Here is an 18,290-nt window from a genome sequence, read left to right as displayed (position 1 = left end):
AACTTAAGACTCAATCCTAAACTTACTACTATTTTGGTATTCACAGAATGCACTTAATACTTTTGGCATTCACAGAATGAACTTACTACTTTTGGTATTCACAGAAGTTAGGATTTTGTCTTAAGTTTGTCTTAAGACAAACTTAAGACAGACTTAAGACAGACTTAAGACAAACTTAAGACAGATTTAAGACAAACTTAAGACAAAATCCTAACTTCTGTGAATACCAAAAGTAGTAAGTGCATTCTGTGAATGCCAAAAGTAGTAAGTGCATTTTGTGAATACCAAAATAGTAGTAAGTTTAGGATTGAGTCTTAAGTTCATTCTGTGAATCGGGCCCAACATGCCTGCTTTTCTCAATATTTCACTTCGAAAGTATGCAATTGTATTTGTTTAACGGGCGGTGATTTGTATAGGGTCACTGGGAAGTCCACAAGGTTGTCCCTGTCCCCCCTGAATTTTAGTGTCTCCTATGCCCCTGCTTCGCCCTCTAGAGGAGGGGCCAGCAGTGTTGTGCGGCTCCACATCGACCGAGAGGAAACTGTTTTCTTTAGGCGCTGTCTGGAGCCAAATTAACTGTTTTCTTTCCAAATTGGTTGTATAGTCTTGTTAGCCAGCATGCCCAGCGCTGACACATTCTCTTCAGTGGGGCAGCGCTCTAGATCTTAATAGACCTTTTGAGCGCCGCATCTGTGTTTTCTGATGCACTTTACATGAAAGGTAGGGCGGAGCTGAATTTCATTGAGCTTTTATGCAACTCTGCGGAATTCCACATAGTGCAACTTCACAAACCCCACCCACCCCTCGTTCTACTCTGGATCAAAAGAATGTGGATAGGCACCTTTGATGCAGAGAACCATGTGGGAATAAGAATCGACGTTCCTATGATACAATATAGAATAATTTGTTCAATAGATGGTTATTTATCTGCATAAATTCCTCTGAAACTTACCTTTTATAGTATTTCTAATCCATCTCTCTTATGCTTTCTTGTGACACACATACGCTCTTTTGTGCAAATGTATTTTGATAATGTTCAGCTCAATAACAGCAAATCACGTGCTGCACTTCATTGCAGCCCTGGAAGGACAACAGATTAATGCTAGGGCCCTGTACAGACAGCCATATTAATGCAAGGACCTTGTGTAAGCAGCCATGCTTGAGGTCTGGACACCTTTCCGTCTGCTGGACTGACTGTCTTCTAATGCTAAACCCCAAAGGACAAATGTTGGCAAAATCCCAAATGACAAACATTGTTAAATATTAAACTATTCATTCTTGTTAAGTCAGAAATAGGCCACTTTGATGTATCTGGAAAAACACAAGCTGCGTTTTCAGACAGACAGTTTCCAATTGAGGTGGACTCTGAAATGGAAAACAATGACCTTGTGCTTCATCATGCTGCAATCTGCAGAGGATAATATTTCTCTTTCTTGACTCCATGGAGAGACAAACTATTTGCACTGCCAAAGAAGACATATTTTCCATTTAAATCGGATATGCTTGATGTTCTTGTCCCACCGCTTTATTTATAGAAGCAACTAAAACAAGCATTTGCAATGCAATAGGTCTGGCATTAGGAAAGTGTGAGCTATTGGTATTGTAAATGACACATTTTTTTAATATGTGTTGGCTTTGAAAATATATAAATTAATAGCATCGTTATTCACAAAGCCAATAGCTTACACTTTCCTAATGCGAGTCCTATTGGCTATGCAATGATTGTTGGTAGCAAGCAAGGACAGTGCTGTTGTGGTGCTGAGTGATGATGTGGTTGGGCTGAGTGATGTGGTGGTGCCCCAGAGTGATGTGGTGGTGCCCCAGAGTAATGTGGTGGTGTCCCCGAGTGATGTGGTGGTGTCCCTGAGTGCTGTGGTGGTGTCCCCGAGTGCTGTGGTGGTGCCCCTGAGTGATGTGGTGGTGTTCCCGAGTGATGTGGTGGTGTTCCCGAGTGATGTGGTGATGTTCCCGAGTGATGTGTGGTAAATAAATAAATAATACCCTATTTTTGACTAGACTTATAGCATAACAGATAGCTCAATAAAATAAGAGTCAAGATTCGAGGTAGTAGGAGTTTCTGCAGGTTTATTACAGCATAAGGACAGGATCAGGACAACCTGCATAGGAACAGAATGACAGGGCCCAGCAGGACAACTGGGGCCCAACAGGGGAAGAGAGGCCCAGCAGCTGCTGGGGCTAGGTCTGGGATGAGCGCGCTAACATTCAATAACAAAACACAGGCATATATACATAGCGCGAACACATAGTATTACATTGCAGTAGGCGTAGCAGTGGGTGGAGCAGAAGGCGTGACGCGTAGCAGTCGCGAAAGATAACAGTAAAAAGAGGTGTAACTGGGCGTATACGTAGACATGTGGTGCAAACGTAACAGAATATGTCATGAATGGGCGGAAACATAGGAGGGGGCTACCTAAGGAGCCGGGACCTCTAACCTAATGGTGCGCGAAAACTAGCAATGACGTGTTACTAGGAGAAGCTGGGGGCTACGAACTCTGTGCTAGGAGCAGAGACTAAAGTCTGGAGGGTCGGAGCGACATGTACCTAAACCCTATCTGGTATCTAATGTTTAGGGAACATGTTGATATAAACTAGAAGTCATGAGGGGAAAAGCTAACTTGATTCTAAGACTGGACCATGCATTATTCTACATGTAGTGCGTGATGAAGAATACTAAATGACCATTAAATGCAGTATTTCTCTAACGTGGAGCCGAGTAGGCTAGACAATGACGGAAACTATTGATACAGTTCAGTAGCTTAGGAATGCAGAAGAGGAGGACTGAACTGATAACTGGAACTATAACATACTTTTGGCAGACTCAGAGGCAGAGCCAAGCTGTACCGGGCACTGCGAGGCAGGAAGTAAGTGAAGGGTCGAGGATACAGGTGGGGGCTGTATCGCTCCTCAGCGAGGCTTTCAGGAGACAGGAGCTGAATCTGTGGTCCGGGCCCTTTTGAGGCCTGGAAACGGGGACTTTATAATGGAATAACGTGCACACTGGGAAACGTGGTAACATAACTTTACATAGGCCTGATATTCGTAGTATTCACGAGGACTGGAAAATGACATACCAGAGGTGGACACAACTGTAATTGCGTCTTTAATCGGACATGGGGAATAACATATGCATATTGGTCATGCACACATAACATATGATGGATGAGGCGTAGGGACACAGAACATGGCAAAATTTACTTTTCCACATTCCCTCCTTGTCACTACGTTTCCATCAGGAAACATCAATTTTCATGATACCATCTATCATTTCATACAGTACCATTTGCTCGTCTCGAATTGTCTTGGAACGGGATTTAGAACGGGGCTTGGGACTAGGAATACAAGAGGTAGCACACATGCTGCAAATCGCAGGGCCACATTGTATACAGAGGCAGCAGCTAAATATGATCGCTACTGCAATACCTAGAAAGGACAGGACTTTCCATCCCCAGACGGAAATTATATTCCAGAACCAACCGGACCATGTCCAGGTGCCTGGATCTTGATGTAACAGATGGGCAATTTTATGGAGTCTGGTTATAGCTGAATAAACAGACGGCGCGTTATTTGGAATGAAAATGCAGCAACTAGATCCGATGACTCTACAGGCCCCGCCCCTATCGGCCAGTATGACGTCAAGGACGAGACGATTTTGCAAAACAACAAATCTCATAGCAGATTGTTCTTCGGTTAGGTTACCTAGAGCAGAGGCAGTCTCATTAACTACAGCTTCAAGGGTTCTTGTTAACCTACGGATCAGTTTACTATTCTGGACAGGTCCTACAAAGAAGAAGAAACCTTTATTGAAATCTGTATACTGTTCTAGAGTAGTTTCAGTATAATCGACAATTGGGGACTCCCTTCTATGTCTAATGTGTACTAGATGTGTGTTTCTGTGATAATCAGATGGGGCTAGGAAAACAGGTGGCAGTAGGAAAGCAATGTAACAGGTTCCCTCCCAATCGAGGGGCAGACGGACATATGCAGTTTGACCACAAATAAAATAAGAATGACGTGAAGCTTTGAAAATAGATTTCCCACTGTCACTATACTGGATAACAGTAGTACATTCACTATGACCTACATGTACGGAACCATAACTACGGACACATAATTCGCCTTTGACAGGTAGTACTGAAATAGCAGGTAAGTCTGGAGTAGTATCAGACTGAACATTCAGGACCATGAAATTCGACGAATAATTACCTAAATTATATACTTCATTTTCTAGATCTAAACCTGTTCTGTGGGGGAAACCTTTCTTGTCTGGAAAACATGTACTGTTAAGAAAAGACATATCTGTTGAGGATGACGTTAACGTGGACCATGCTCCACACGAACCATTATGTGAGAATGGATAAGGGAAAAGTGGCAGAACTCCCTTCGGTGTCTGGAAAGGGGGGAGTCGACCACACACCCAACAATTAGTGGCATTGCTGGTCTGGTGTGAATAATGTAACATACGGATGAATGTGTTGTTGCGCATAGCAAGGCGGTAAGAATATTCGTGAGGAGGCAGATCACTAAACGTGTGCTCTACTGTAGCATTAGTAGACATATTTACATGAGGAACTGGTAAATACAGGAAAAATGCGTAGCTGGTGCAGGAAATCATTATGCTGAGAAACAATATGAAACTTAGAAAAACGATACATTGAAGTGAACTTCGACTGACTCTCTCACTATGGGGGTCTATTTTATACATGTCAGAAACAATCTAACCGTTTCACCTAGGGGAGGACTTATACAATCAAACTGACTGACTTATTTTACTAGACCGTAATTTGAGCTTATACTCCTGTTGCGGAGTTTTCTCTAACAAGGGAGGGGTTGTAATAATGTCTTGTGCGGGACAGTCCTTTAAAACAATGTTCTGGCAGTCTTTCGAATCCTGGAAATCCTTGGAAATGTTTTTGGAGACTGATTTCAATCCATTGAAAAGTTTTACATGAGAAAGATGGACCCACCCCTTCCTGCCTTCCAACTTGACGGCAGTTCGGGTGGTCAAGAGGACCTGACGTGGCTCCTTCCAACGTGGTTCCAGCGGACTTGATCTGTCGAAATTTCTGACCATCACAAGGGAGCCTGGAACGATCTCGTGCGGTGCCACCTCGGTATTGTCTGGAAATGCGGCGGCAACCTGTGAACGACATGAGTTGAGGGCAGACATCAAGGAAGCTAGGTAATCTGTCAGCATATTACATGAAACATCGGTAATACTTCGGGGTCTAGGAGTACCCCACATGTTAGGGGGGCGGCCGAATACGACCTCATACGGGGACAGACCTGATCTGGAATGTGCGACCATGCGCATATAAAACAAAGCGACTGGCAGAGCTATTAACCAGTCCACACCTTTGTCCTTACAGACTTTTGCAATGCGGATTTTCAGAGTCTGATTATGTCTCTCTACGAGACCGGCTGCTTCAGGATGGCGTACACAATGGAACTTCCACTGGTACCCTAACAAAAGGGAAACGTGCTTCATTAACTCTGAGGAGAATGGCTGACCGTTATCAGAATATACGACTCTAGGGAGTCCGTATCTAGGGAAAAATTCACGAACCAACTGCTTGGCAGTGGTCGCGGCTGTGTAATCTGGGACTGGATATGCTTCTGTCCACCTGGACAAAGCGCATACTACTACAAGGACATACTTGAAACCTCGACATCGCTCCATCTGAATATAATCCATCTGGAGGACCTCAAAAGGGTGGTCAGGGGGCTGGAAACCACCTTGTTCCACCGGGACACTTTTACCTGGGTTAAACTGACAACATATCATACAGGTACGGACTTTCTGCTTGGCTGCAGCTCGTAAATGCTTGTTGAACCAAATGTTCTGGATACTGTCTAACATAGCTTTTTCTCCTAAATGTGCTGGACTATGTGCGGTATTGATAATGACTTGAACCATAGAATCGGGGAGAAACCATGTGGCTCTACCCTTCGTTAACCATCCTTGATCTGTCTGGACCCCTCCTTGTTCAGACCATTTCTTGATTTCATCGGGAGTAGCATGTAACTGTATATCTATGACATCTTGTGTAGGGTCCTTAACTGTCATGCATGTAATCGGATCTGGAGTATATGTCATGTTATCTGGAATGTCTGGAGTCTGTGCTGTAAGCTTGGCTGTGCGATCTGCTAGATCATTACCTTGGGAAATAATGTCAGTGACTTTCGTATGTGCTTTGCACTTCATGATAGCAATAGATGTCGGTAAATGTATGGCATCTAACAGGGCTTGAATAAGGAGACCATGCTGAATCTTGGTTCCATGAGAAGTCATGAAACCTCTCTCCTGCCAGAGCACTCCGAAGTCGTGTACAACTCCGAATGCGTAACGTGAATCTGTGTAAACATTAACCTTCAGGTTCTTGGCATGTATACAGGCTTGTGTCAGAGCGACTAGCTCTGCTGCTTGAGCGGACAGGGTGTCAATACGGTGTGTTTCAATAACTTCAGTGTCAGTAGTCACTGCATACGCGGCGACTAGTTCTCCTGTACTAGTTCTCATACATGAACCATCCACATAAAGTGTCAGGTCAGGATCTGGTAACGGAATGTCTGTCAGGTCTTGTCTTGGCTTTGTCGTAATGTTAACTACTTCCACACAGTCATGTGGGTCTGGATTTGAATTAACTGACGGTAACAGTGTAGCAGGATTCAGAACGTTGCAGCGTCTAATTTCTATGTGTGGCTGAAACAGTGTCAATTCATAACCTGTTAAACGTGCAATTGTCAAGTGCTGAGTTTGTGTTCGGTTTAAAAGAACTTCTACTGAATGTGGAACTTGTACGGTCAGGGAATGCCCTAAAACTATGGAATCACTTTGTCTGATAGCTAGTGCTGTGGCTGCAACTGACTTGAGGCACGCAGGCAACGCCTGGGCGACTGGATCTAGTGTGCTCGAAAAATAAGCACAGGGCTTGTATTGTCCTGCTTGATCTTGTGTGAGAACAGACAATGCTGTACCTTCGCGTTCAGTAACAAAAAGTGTAAAAGGCTTACTGTAGTTCGGTGTAGCTAGAACTGGAGCTTGACATAGGGCTTTCTTTAACTCGTTGAAACTAAGTGTATGTTCAGATGTCCAAGGGAGGACAGGCGATACGGCTGCCTCCTGTGTCGTTAACTGTATCAGTGGCTTGGCTAGAAATGCATACTGGGGAATCCATTGTCTACAATAAGAAGTAAGGCCGATAAAGGCACGTACCTCCTTCTGGGTTCTGGGCTGGGGAAGACTCGCTATTAACTGGATACGGTCTGGTGTCAACTGCCTACCCCTCTTGGACAGCAAGTGTCCTAAGTATACCACTTGCTGGACACAGAATTGAAGCTTCGAAGGTGACACCTTGTGCCCCATCTCGGCAAGGAAATACAGAACTGTAAGGGATGCTCGCTCGCAGTCACGTTCAGAACGGGCTGTGATCAGTAGATCATCGACATACTGGAGCAGGGCAGTGTCAGTTGGCATGTGAATGTTGTCTAGTTGTCTCTTAAGTGCTTGACTGTAAATACTAGGGCTTTCTGTGAAACCTTGAGGAGCGCGTGTAAACATATAGCTCCTTCCATTTAAACAAAATCCGAAAAGAAACTGGCTGTCTGGATGAATTGGAACACTAAAAAATGCATTCTTGAGGTCTATGACAGTGAAAAACATGGCTTCGGAATCAATGGCTGTTAACAGGGAAGAAATATCTGGGACAACTGGGTACTGAGGAATAATACATTTATTAAGCTCTCGTAAATCAATCACTAATCGATATACTGGGGGTGCATTTGGATCAGTACGTTTCATGACTGGAATAATCGGAGAATTACATACATTGGAGTCAGTTTCTACAACTACTCCTTGAGCCATGAGCTCGTCAATAATTTTGGATAAGGCTGCTACAGCCTCAGGTGGCAATCTGTACTGTCTGATTCGGGGTAACACTACACCTGGTTTAAGAGTCACACGATGGGGTGTGATTTGCATATAACCTACATCAGTTGGACCTTGCGCCCATAAATGCTGCGGAACATTAGACAATCTTGAATCAAAATCTCGTAATACATAGTGACCCTTAAAGTCACGTAGGAACAGACGTATTCCCTCTGGGGAACAGCAAATAACTGCACCTAACTCTTTCAGTGTCTTAATGCCTAATAGATTTTCTGGACATGACTTAGTAAGTAACAGATCAGTAGTACGGGACAATGGACCTACCTCTAGAGTGACTGGCTTTGATATCTCGTTAACTATTGGTTTTCCTGAAAATCCAAGGGAAACATTTCTTGAGCCTGAGAGCGGAGCCCCTGGAACTTCGGCGTGACTAATTGTGGTCCTACTTGCCCCTGTATCGATCAAAAACTTTCTGTCTTTCCCTAATACTTGACTGTGAACATAGGGACCTTCTTGATCTACAGGTATCTCGATGAGAGGCAAGCCTACCTCCCTCTCTAGGCTGTTTCATGAATATGGCTGGTACTCTGGATACTCGGACTGTGCATACTGGTACATCTGTGACGTAACGTGCTGTGTTGCAGCAATAGGCTGCGGTGCGGGAACTGTCTGTTGTGCATTCTGTGGCTGAGGAATCTGTGAAACTTGTTCTTGTCTCGGCGGACGTGGTCTTTCTTTAGTCTTACCAGTAGCTATATTATGTTTCAGAACTGCACACTCGTTTATAAAATGACCTGGCTGTTTACAATAATTGCAGTTCCCTCTAACGGGAGCTGCAGGATGACTGGCTTGATTCGGACCCCTCTTCTGACTGTCTTGAGGAACAGATTGTGCAACTAGCACTTTCATTTTCGTGTCTTTCATACGTTTTCTCTCGTGTTCTTGCTCTTCTCTGATTCTATTCTGGTGATACTGGAGCATCTGGAGCATCTGGGACGGGGTATTCGCTTGCCAGGTGCTTTCGACTTTCAAAACTCGATTTTTAATTTGCGGACTTGAATTCTCGACTAATTTGGTGACGAAAAGATGAGGGTATGACTCACTACTTGTCTTGAGACCACTATTAATACTAAAACATTTTTCAAATCTAGAATAAAAATCACTAATATCTTCATCTTGTTTCTGTTTACAGGCTGAGATTGCATCCCAGTCTTCTTTTCTCGTTGTTAATAATCTGGGTAAAACTTGAATCAATAATTCTGGTAATTCTTTACATTTATCTCCAAGACCGGTACCTGGTACTCGTGCCTTGTCTTCAGCTTCTAGAGCTGTCCAATCGATCTTTTTCTCTCCCACCTCCCATTCTTTTTCCTTTAACTTTTCATACACCCCTGCGGGTAACAGGACCTTTAACATTTTAATGATATCTGGGTAAGTGTATTCTCCCATACGGAGCATGTCTTTTAATTCTCTATGGAACCCTGCTGGATCTTTGTCATGACAGGGAATTAATTTCTTCATTTCAAGAAGTTCCATCTTTGATATTGGAGTGTATACAAACACTCGTTGCATTTCGCCACCCGTCCCTCTGACTGGGTGGACTTCTCGTAACGGATTCTGTCGGTCTATATAGAATGATTTACTTTCTGTGGGTGAGACATGAACAAAATGCGGGTTCAAAAACGTTCTATACTTGTGACGCTGTTCTAGAATGACACTAATTAAATCAGTACCTAGACCTCTCCATCTATACTGGAGTAACTCGTTCAGGATATCATGTAACGGACCTGGATCAGAGTGTTGACCCTCATACAGAGTGATGAGGTGCTGGATCATATACATACCCCCCAGTCGTTGCTCGGCTGGGGGCAGTTTCAGAAACATTTGTGCCACTATTTCGTCTGGAAAAGTGGTAGAATCAGTAATCCATCGGACTGCTGATCGGGCTAGTTCTTGTTCATGCATAGTACTTAACTCACTATAACCGACTCGTGATTTCAGAATGTGATCGGTAGCTTGAAATACTTGTTCTAGAGAACCTTGTTCTGGTGCTGGATGATGAAAAACAGACTTGGGTTCTAGGCGTAAATGGCGATCTGGAAATCTGGATTTTCCTACATACGCTATTCTGGCGGGATTCTCGTTCTCTTCCTCTTCAGGATCAGAGATACTTTCTTTCTCGCTTACTTGTGCTGCTTTACGCTGTTCGTGTAACCTTACTATTTCTTTACGGATTTTCTTGTACATACTCTCCATGGCACTGACGGTCTTGTGCTTACCCTCGGCTATATTATCACTCCACCTTGTCAGGATTCTCATTTCGGCGGGATCTTTAGACGGGTAATCTTGTTCTCTTATTAGACAATTGATCAGGAACTTTAATATCATGAGCTGAATCTCGACTTTCCTTTGAGACATAATCTCGCCAATACTTTCTGGATCATCCCCTGTACGGATGAAACGATATATTCTGTCTAGATCTTCTTTCATATTCGGTAAGGTGACTAGATACTCGGTCACTCTCCTTACACGTAAGGAATATAAAACCATAGTATATTCGCCTGGAACTGGATCATAGACACATTCGTTAAGGGCTTGCCTGATTTCTGTGACAGACTTATTACTTTTAGGAGTACGCTGTGATGCTTGAGCATGTAATTCGAGTGCTGATAAACGCTTGTGTGGCGGCGGGGTTTGAGGAGTAGCTCCTCCTGCGGCCCCTAAACTGGAGTCGTCTACTGAGGCTCTACGTCCTGGCAGAGTGGGAAGTGGAACTATAGGCTGGACCGGGGGTACCGTAACAGGTACTCCGGTGTCTGGAGGAACATGAATTACCTGGTTTACAGGGACTGGCGGAGCGCGAACAGGATTGGCATATTCGGGGACTGTGTCGTCCAAATAGGACGAAATAAAAATATCAGCTGCGGTCGGTTTGTGACGTAGCTTGGTCGGAACTAATGGTGGCGGGAAATTACTGGATGCCTCTGGGGTCGCTTTTGGTACACCTTCGGCAAGAAGAGGATACATACCCTTAATAAGGGCATGCCTCTGTCTGTCTGACTGTTCGGCTTTAACTTGTTCACCTATCTCGATTAATTCTCTTTCTTGGGCTCGTTCCTGGGATTCTCTACTTAATTCTGATTTTCTGACTTCCTTTTCCGTTCTTCTATGCGCTTCCTTACGCCATAACTCGATGGCATCTTTCTGTGACTGTCTGGCTTTCTTTTTCCATAATGCTTCTTCTACTCGCATGATACATTCAGCATCCCATGTACCCGATACGGGCCATCTATACTTTTCTTCTAACTGTTTGGTATACTCTACCCATAAATCTAGATACATTATGGCGCTTATGCCATGTTTCTGATACATAAAATGACCTGGACTGTCCCTAGGCGGGACAGGAACTGCTTCCTCTAACAGACCCTTTCTAGTTTTTAACTGACGTAACTTGGAAAATATAGGCATGACTGAACTGTAATCTGGACACAATACAATACACAATAAAAAACACGAAATCACATCGCACTCATACCACAACAGTAAAATACATGAAGAACATTATAAATAACAGTTCGAACAGAATATTACCTGGAATACTGAGAACAGAAATAGAACAGATTTTCTCGAGAACGGAACAGACTAGAGTTACTGGATGCACTGCTGTAACAGTACGGAACATACCGGTCCCATAAAGGGACACATCAAGACCCGTATCCACCTAGGTGAACACTTCGTTTGTGAGTCTGGGCACCACCAACCCACGGACCAGGAGTCAATTTAGATTGGTCCTGTCTAGATACTACCCCAGCAATGGTACTCACCGGGCAGCACAGAACGGAAGGCCTCGGACTGGACTGGACGACGGACGACGAACTTCGGACTTCGGACTTCAGTTACAGGTGGGCCTCCGGATACCTCGGACCTTGGACTCTCGGCTTGGGCTCTGGTCGGGACTCGCCGCGTTCCTCCACCGTCTCGTTTGGATGCTGGACCGCCTCCTCCGTCTCCTCCGTGGGCCTGAGGGATACTTGAGCAGAAATATCTGCCACTGCGCAGAAGAGTTCCGTCACGACTGCAGAGGGTCAGGGGGTCGGCGTGGCTTCACCGACGCGTGGGGAAAGGGCAAGTCCCTATTCGGGCGCCATTATGTGGTAAATAAATAAATAATACCCTATTTTTGACTAGACTTATAGCATAACAGATAGCTCAATAAAATAAGAGTCAAGATTCGAGGTAGTAGGAGTTTCTGCAGGTTTATTACAGCATAAGGACAGGATCAGGACAACCTGCATAGGAACAGAATGACAGGGCCCAGCAGGACAACTGGGGCCCAACAGGGGAAGAGAGGCCCAGCAGCTGCTGGGGCTAGGTCTGGGATGAGCGCGCTAACATTCAATAACAAAACACAGGCATATATACATAGCGCGAACACATAGTATTACATTGCAGTAGGCGTAGCAGTGGGTGGAGCAGAAGGCGTGACGCGTAGCAGTCGCGAAAGATAACAGTAAAAAGAGGTGTAACTGGGCGTATACGTAGACATGTGGTGCAAACGTAACAGAATATGTCATGAATGGGCGGAAACATAGGAGGGGGCTACCTAAGGAGCCGGGACCTCTAACCTAATGGTGCGCGAAAACTAGCAATGACGTGTTACTAGGAGAAGCTGGGGGCTACGAACTCTGTGCTAGGAGCAGAGACTAAAGTCTGGAGGGTCGGAGCGACATGTACCTAAACCCTATCTGGTATCTAATGTTTAGGGAACATGTTGATATAAACTAGAAGTCATGAGGGGAAAAGCTAACTTGATTCTAAGACTGGACCATGCATTATTCTACATGTAGTGCGTGATGAAGAATACTAAATGACCATTAAATGCAGTATTTCTCTAACGTGGAGCCGAGTAGGCTAGACAATGACGGAAACTATTGATACAGTTCAGTAGCTTAGGAATGCAGAAGAGGAGGACTGAACTGATAACTGGAACTATAACATACTTTTGGCAGACTCAGAGGCAGAGCCAAGCTGTACCGGGCACTGCGAGGCAGGAAGTAAGTGAAGGGTCGAGGATACAGGTGGGGGCTGTATCGCTCCTCAGCGAGGCTTTCAGGAGACAGGAGATGAATCTGTGGTCCGGGCCCTTTTGAGGCCTGGAAACGGGGGACTTTATAATGGAATAACGTGCACACTGGGAAACGTGGTAACATAACTTTACATAGGCCTGATATTCGTAGTATTCACGAGGACTGGAAAATGACATACCAGAGGTGGACACAACTGTAATTGCGTCTTTAATCGGACATGGGGAATAACATATGCATATTGGTCATGCACACATAACATATGATGGATGAGGCGTAGGGACACAGAACATGGCAAAATTTACTTTTCCACAGATGTGGTGGAGTTCCCGAGTGATGTGGTGGTGTTGGAGGGTGGAGTTGGAGGGTGGAGTTGGAGGATGGAGTTGGAGGGTGGAGTTGGAAGGTGGAGTTGGAGTTGTAGGATGGAGTTGGAGTTGTAGGTTGGAGTTGGAGGGTGGAGTTGGAGTTGAAATGTGGAGATGGAGTTGGAGGAGGGTGGAGTGGAGTTAGAGGGTAGAGTTGGAGGGTGGAGTTGGCTGGAGTTGGAGCTGGAGGGTGGAGTTGGAGGGTGGAGTTGGAGGGTGGAGTTGGAGTTGGAGGGTGGAGTTGGAGGGTGGAGTTGTAGTTGGAGGGTGGAGCTGGAGGGTGGAGTTGGAGCAGGAGGTGGAGCTGGAGTTGGAGTGTTGGAGTTGGAGTTGGAGGGTGGAGTTGGAGGGTGGAGGTGGAGTTGGAGGGTGGAGTTGGAGTTGGAGGGTGGAGTTGGAGGGTGGAGTTGGAGTGTGGAGTTGGAATTGGAGGGTGGAGTTGGAGGGTGGAGTTGGAGGGAGGAGTTGAAGGGTGGAGTTAAAGTTGGAGGGTGAGTTGGAGGGTGGAATTGGAGGGTGGAGTTGGAGTTGGAGGGTGGAGTTGAGGGTGGAGTTGGAGTTGGAGGGTGGAGTTGGAGTTGTAGGGTGGAGATGGAGTTGGAGGAGGGTGGAGGTGGAGTTGGAGGGTGGAGTTGGCTGGAGTTGGAGTTGGAGGGTGGAGTTGGAGGGTGGAGTTGGAAGGTGGAGTTGGAGGGTGGAGTTGGAGTTGGAGCGTGGAGTTAGAGTTGGAGGGTGAGTTGGAGGGTGGAGTTGGAGGGTGGAGTTGGAGGGTGGAGTTGGAGGGTGTAGTTGAAGTAAGAGGGTGGAGTTGGAGGTGGAGGGTGGAGTTGGAGGGTGGAGTTGGAGTTGGATGGTGGAGTTGGAGTGTGGAGTTGGAGGGTGGAGTTGGATTGTGGAGTTGGAGTGTGGAGTTGGAGGGTGGAGTTGGAGTGTGGAGTTGGAGGGTGGAGTTGGAGGTGGAGTTGGAGTTGGAGGATGGAGTTGGAGGGTGGAGTGTGGAGGTGGAGTTGGAGCTTGGAGTTGGAGGGTGGAGTTGGAGTTGGAGGGTGGAGTGGAGGTGGAGTTGGAGGTTGGAGTTGGAGGGTGGAGTTGGCGTGGTGGGTGGAGTTGGAGGGTGGAGTTGGAGGTTAGAGTTGGAGGGTGGAGTTGAAGTTGGAGGGTGGAGGGTGGAGTTGGAAAGTGAGTTGGAGGGTGTAGTTGGAGGTATAGTTGAAGGGTAGAGTTGCGTGGGAGGGTGGGTTGGAGTGGAGGGTGGAGTTGGAGTTGGAGAGTGGAAGTTGGAGTTGCGAGGGTGGAGTTGGAGTTGGAGGGTGGAGTTGGCAGGGTGGCTGTTGGACGTTGGCGGGTGGCGTTGGAGGGTGGCATTGGAGTTGGAGGGTGTGGATTTGGCAGTTGGAGGGTGGTGGAGGGTGGAGTTGGAGTGTGGAGTTGGAGTTGGAGGGTGGAGTTGGAGAGTGGAGTTAGGGTTGGAGGGTGGAGTTGGAGGGTGGAGTTGGAGGGCAGAGTTGGAGGGTGGATTTGGAGTAGGAGGGTGGAGTTGGAGTTGGAGGGTGGAGTTGGAGGGTGGAGTTGGAGTTGGAAATTGGAGTTTGAGTGTGGAGTTGGAGGGTGGAGTTTGAGGGTGGGGTTGGAGTGTGGAGTTGGAGGGTGGAGTTGGAGGGTGGAGTTGGAGGGTGGAGTTGGAGGGTGGAATTGGAGTTAGAGGATGGAGTTGGAGGGTGCAGTTGGAGGGTGGAGTTGGAGGGTGGAGTTGGAGGGTGGAGGTTGGAGTTGGAGGGTGGAGTTGGAGGGTGGAGTTGGAGGGTGGAGTTGGAGTTGGAGGGTGGAGGGTGGAGTTGGAGGGTGGAGTTGGAGGGTGGAGTTGGAGGGTGGAGTTGGAGGGTAGAGTTGGAGTTGGAGGATGGGGTTGGAGTTGGAGGGTGGAGTTGGAGAGTGGAGTTGGAGTTGGAGGGAGGAGTTGGAGGGTGGAGTTGGAGGGTGGACTTGGAGTGTGGACTTGAAGGGTGGAGTTGGAAGGTGGAGTTGGAGGGTGGAGTTGGAGTTGAAGGGTGGAGTTGGAGGGTGGAGTTGGAGTTAGAGGGTGGAGTTTGAGTTGGGGGTGGAGTTGAAGGGTGGAGTTGGAGGGTGGAGTTGGAGGGTGGAGTTGGAGGGTGGAGTTGGAATTGGATGGTGGAGTTGGAGGGTGGAGTTGGGGGGTAGAGTTTGAGTTGGAGGGTGGAGTTGGAGGGAGGAGTTGGAGGGTGGAGTTGGAGTTGGAGGGTGGAGTGAAGTGTGGAGTTGGAGGGTGGAGTTGGAGGGTGGAGTTGGAGTTGGAGGGTGGAGTTGGAGGATGGAGGTGGGGGGTGGAGTTTGAGTTGGAGGGTGGAGTTGGAGGGTGGAGTTGGAGTTCGAGGGTGGAGTTCGAGGGTGGAGTTGGAGTTGGACCGCGGAGTTGGAGGGTGGAGTTGGAGTTGGAGGGTGGAGTTGGAGTTGGAGGGTGGAGTTGGAGGGTGGAGTTGGAGTTGGAGGGTGGAGTTAGTGTTGGAGGGTGGAGTTGGAGGGTGGAGTTGGAGTTGGAGGGTGGAGTTGGAGGGTGGAGTTGGAGTTGGAGGGTGGAGATGGAGTTGGAGGGTGGAGTTGGAGGAGGGTGGAGATGGAGTTGGAGGGTGGAGTTGGAGAGTGGAGTTGGCTGGAGTTGGAGTTGGAGGGTAGAGTTGGAGGGTGGAGTTGGAGGGTGGAGTTGGAGTTGGAGGGTGGAGTTGGAGGGTGGAGTTGGAGTTGGAGGGTGGAGTTAGAGTTGGAGGGTGGAGTTGGAGTTGGAGGGTGGAGTTGAAGTAGGAGGGTGGAGTTGGAGTTGGAGGGTGGAGTTGGAGGGTGGAGTTGGAGTTGGAGGGTGGAGCTGGAGGGTGGTTTTGGAGTTAAGGTTGGAGTTGGAGTGTGGAGTTGGAGTTGGAGGGTGGAGTTGGAGGGTGGAGTTGGAGTTGGAGGGTGGAGGGTGGAGTTTGAGGGTGGAGTTGGAAAGTGGAGTTGGAGGGTGGAGTTGGAGTGTGGAGTTGGAGGATAGAGTTAGAGTTGGAGGGTGGAGTTGGAGGGTGGAGTTGGAGAGTGGAGTTGGAGTTGGAGGGAGCAGGTGGAGGGTGGATTTGGAGTTGGAGGGTGGACTTGGAGGGTGGACTTGAAGGGTGGAGTTGGAGGGTGGAGTTGGAGGGTGGAGTTGGAGTTGGAGGGTGGAGTTGGAGGGTGGAGTTGGAGGGTGGAGTTGGAGTTGGAGGGTGGAGTTGAAGGGTGGAGTTGGAGGGTGGAGTTGGAGGGTGGAGTTGGAGTGTGGAGTTGGAGTTGGAGGGTGGAGTTGGGGGGTGGAGTTGGGGGGTGGGGTTTGAGTTGAAGGGTGGAGTTGGAGGGTGGAGTTGGAGTTGGAGGGTGGAGTTGGAGGGTGGAGTCGGAGGGTGGAGTTGGAGTTGGAGGGTGGAGTTGGAGTTGGAGGGTGGAGTTGGAGGGTGGAGTTGGGGGGTGGAGATTGAGTTGGAGGGTGGAGTTGGAGTTCGAGGGTGGAGTTGGAGGGTGGAGTTGGAGTTGGACCATGGAGTTGGAGGGTGAAGTTGGAGTAGGAGGGTGGAGTTGGAGTTGGAGGGTGGAGTTGAAGGGTGGAGTTGAAGTTGGAGGGTGGAGTTGGAGTTGGAGGGTGGAGTTGGAGTTGGAGGGTGGAGTTGGCGTGTGGAGTTGGAGTTGGAGGGTGGAGTTGGAGGGTGGAGTTGGAGTTGGAGGGTGGAGTTGGAGTTGGAGGGAGGAGTTGGAGTTGGAGGATGGAGTTGGAGGGTGGAGTTGGAGTTGAAGGGTAGAGTTGGAGTTGGGGGGTGGAGTTGGAGTTGTAGGGCGGAGTTGGAGTTGGAGGGTGGAGTTGGAGGGTGGAGTTGGAGTTGGAGGGTGGAGGGTGGAGTTGGAGGGTGGAGTTGGAGGGTGGAGTTGGAGGATAGAGTTGGAGTTGGAGGGTGGAGTTGGAGTTGGAGGGTGGAGTTGGAGAGTGGAGTTGGAGTTGGGGGGAGGAGTTGGAGGATGGAGTTGGAGTTGGAGGGTGGACTTGGAGGGTGGACTTGAAGGGTGGAGTTGGAAGGTGGAGTTGGAGGGTGGAGTTGGAGGGTGGAGTTGGACAGTGGAGTTGGAGTTGGAGGGTGGAGTTGGAGTTGGAGGGTGGAGTTGCAGGGTGGATTTGGAGTGTGGAGTTGGAGGGTGGAGTCGGAGGTTGGAGTGTGGAGTTGGAGTTGGAGGGTGGAGTTGGGGGATGGAGTTTGAGTTGGAGGGTGGAGTTGGAGGGTGGAGTTGGAGGGAGGAGTTGGAGTTGGAGGGTGGAGTTGGAGGGTGGAGTTGGAGTTGGACCGCGGAGTTGGAGGTTGGAGTTGGAGTAGGAGGGTGGAGTTGGAGTTGGAGGGTGGAGTTGGAGGGTGGAGTGGAAGCTGGAGGGTGGAGTTGGAGTTGGAGGGTGGAGTTGTAGTTGGAGGGTGGAGCTGGAGGGTGGAGTTGGAGCAGGAGGGTGGAGCTGGAGTTGGAGTGTGGAGTTGGAGTTGGAGGGTGGAGTTGGAGGGTGGAGGTAGAGTTGGAGGGTGGAGTTGGAGTTGGAGGGTGGAGTTGGAGGGTGGAGTTGGAGTGTGGAGTTGGAATTGGAGGGTGGAGTTGGAGGGTGGAGTTGGAGGGAGGAGTTGAAGGGTGGAGTTAAAGTTGGAGGGTGGAGTTGGAGGGTGGAATTGGAGGGTGGAGTTGGAGTTGGAGGGTGGAGTTGGAGGGTGGAGTTGGAGTTGGAGGGTGGAGTTGGAGTTGTAGGGTGGAGATGGAGTTGGAGGAGGGTGGAGGTGGAGTTGGAGGGTGGAGTTGGCTGGAGTTGGAGTTGGAGGGGGGAGTTGGAGGGTGGAGTTGGAAGGTGGAGTTGGAGGGTGGAGTTGGAGTTGGAGCATGGAGTTA

Source organism: Lissotriton helveticus, chromosome 1_2, assembly GCF_964261635.1.
Source record: "Lissotriton helveticus chromosome 1_2, aLisHel1.1, whole genome shotgun sequence".
In the NCBI taxonomy this organism is placed as follows: Eukaryota; Metazoa; Chordata; class Amphibia; order Caudata; family Salamandridae; genus Lissotriton; species Lissotriton helveticus.
Note: the sequence above shows the minus strand (reverse complement) of the source record.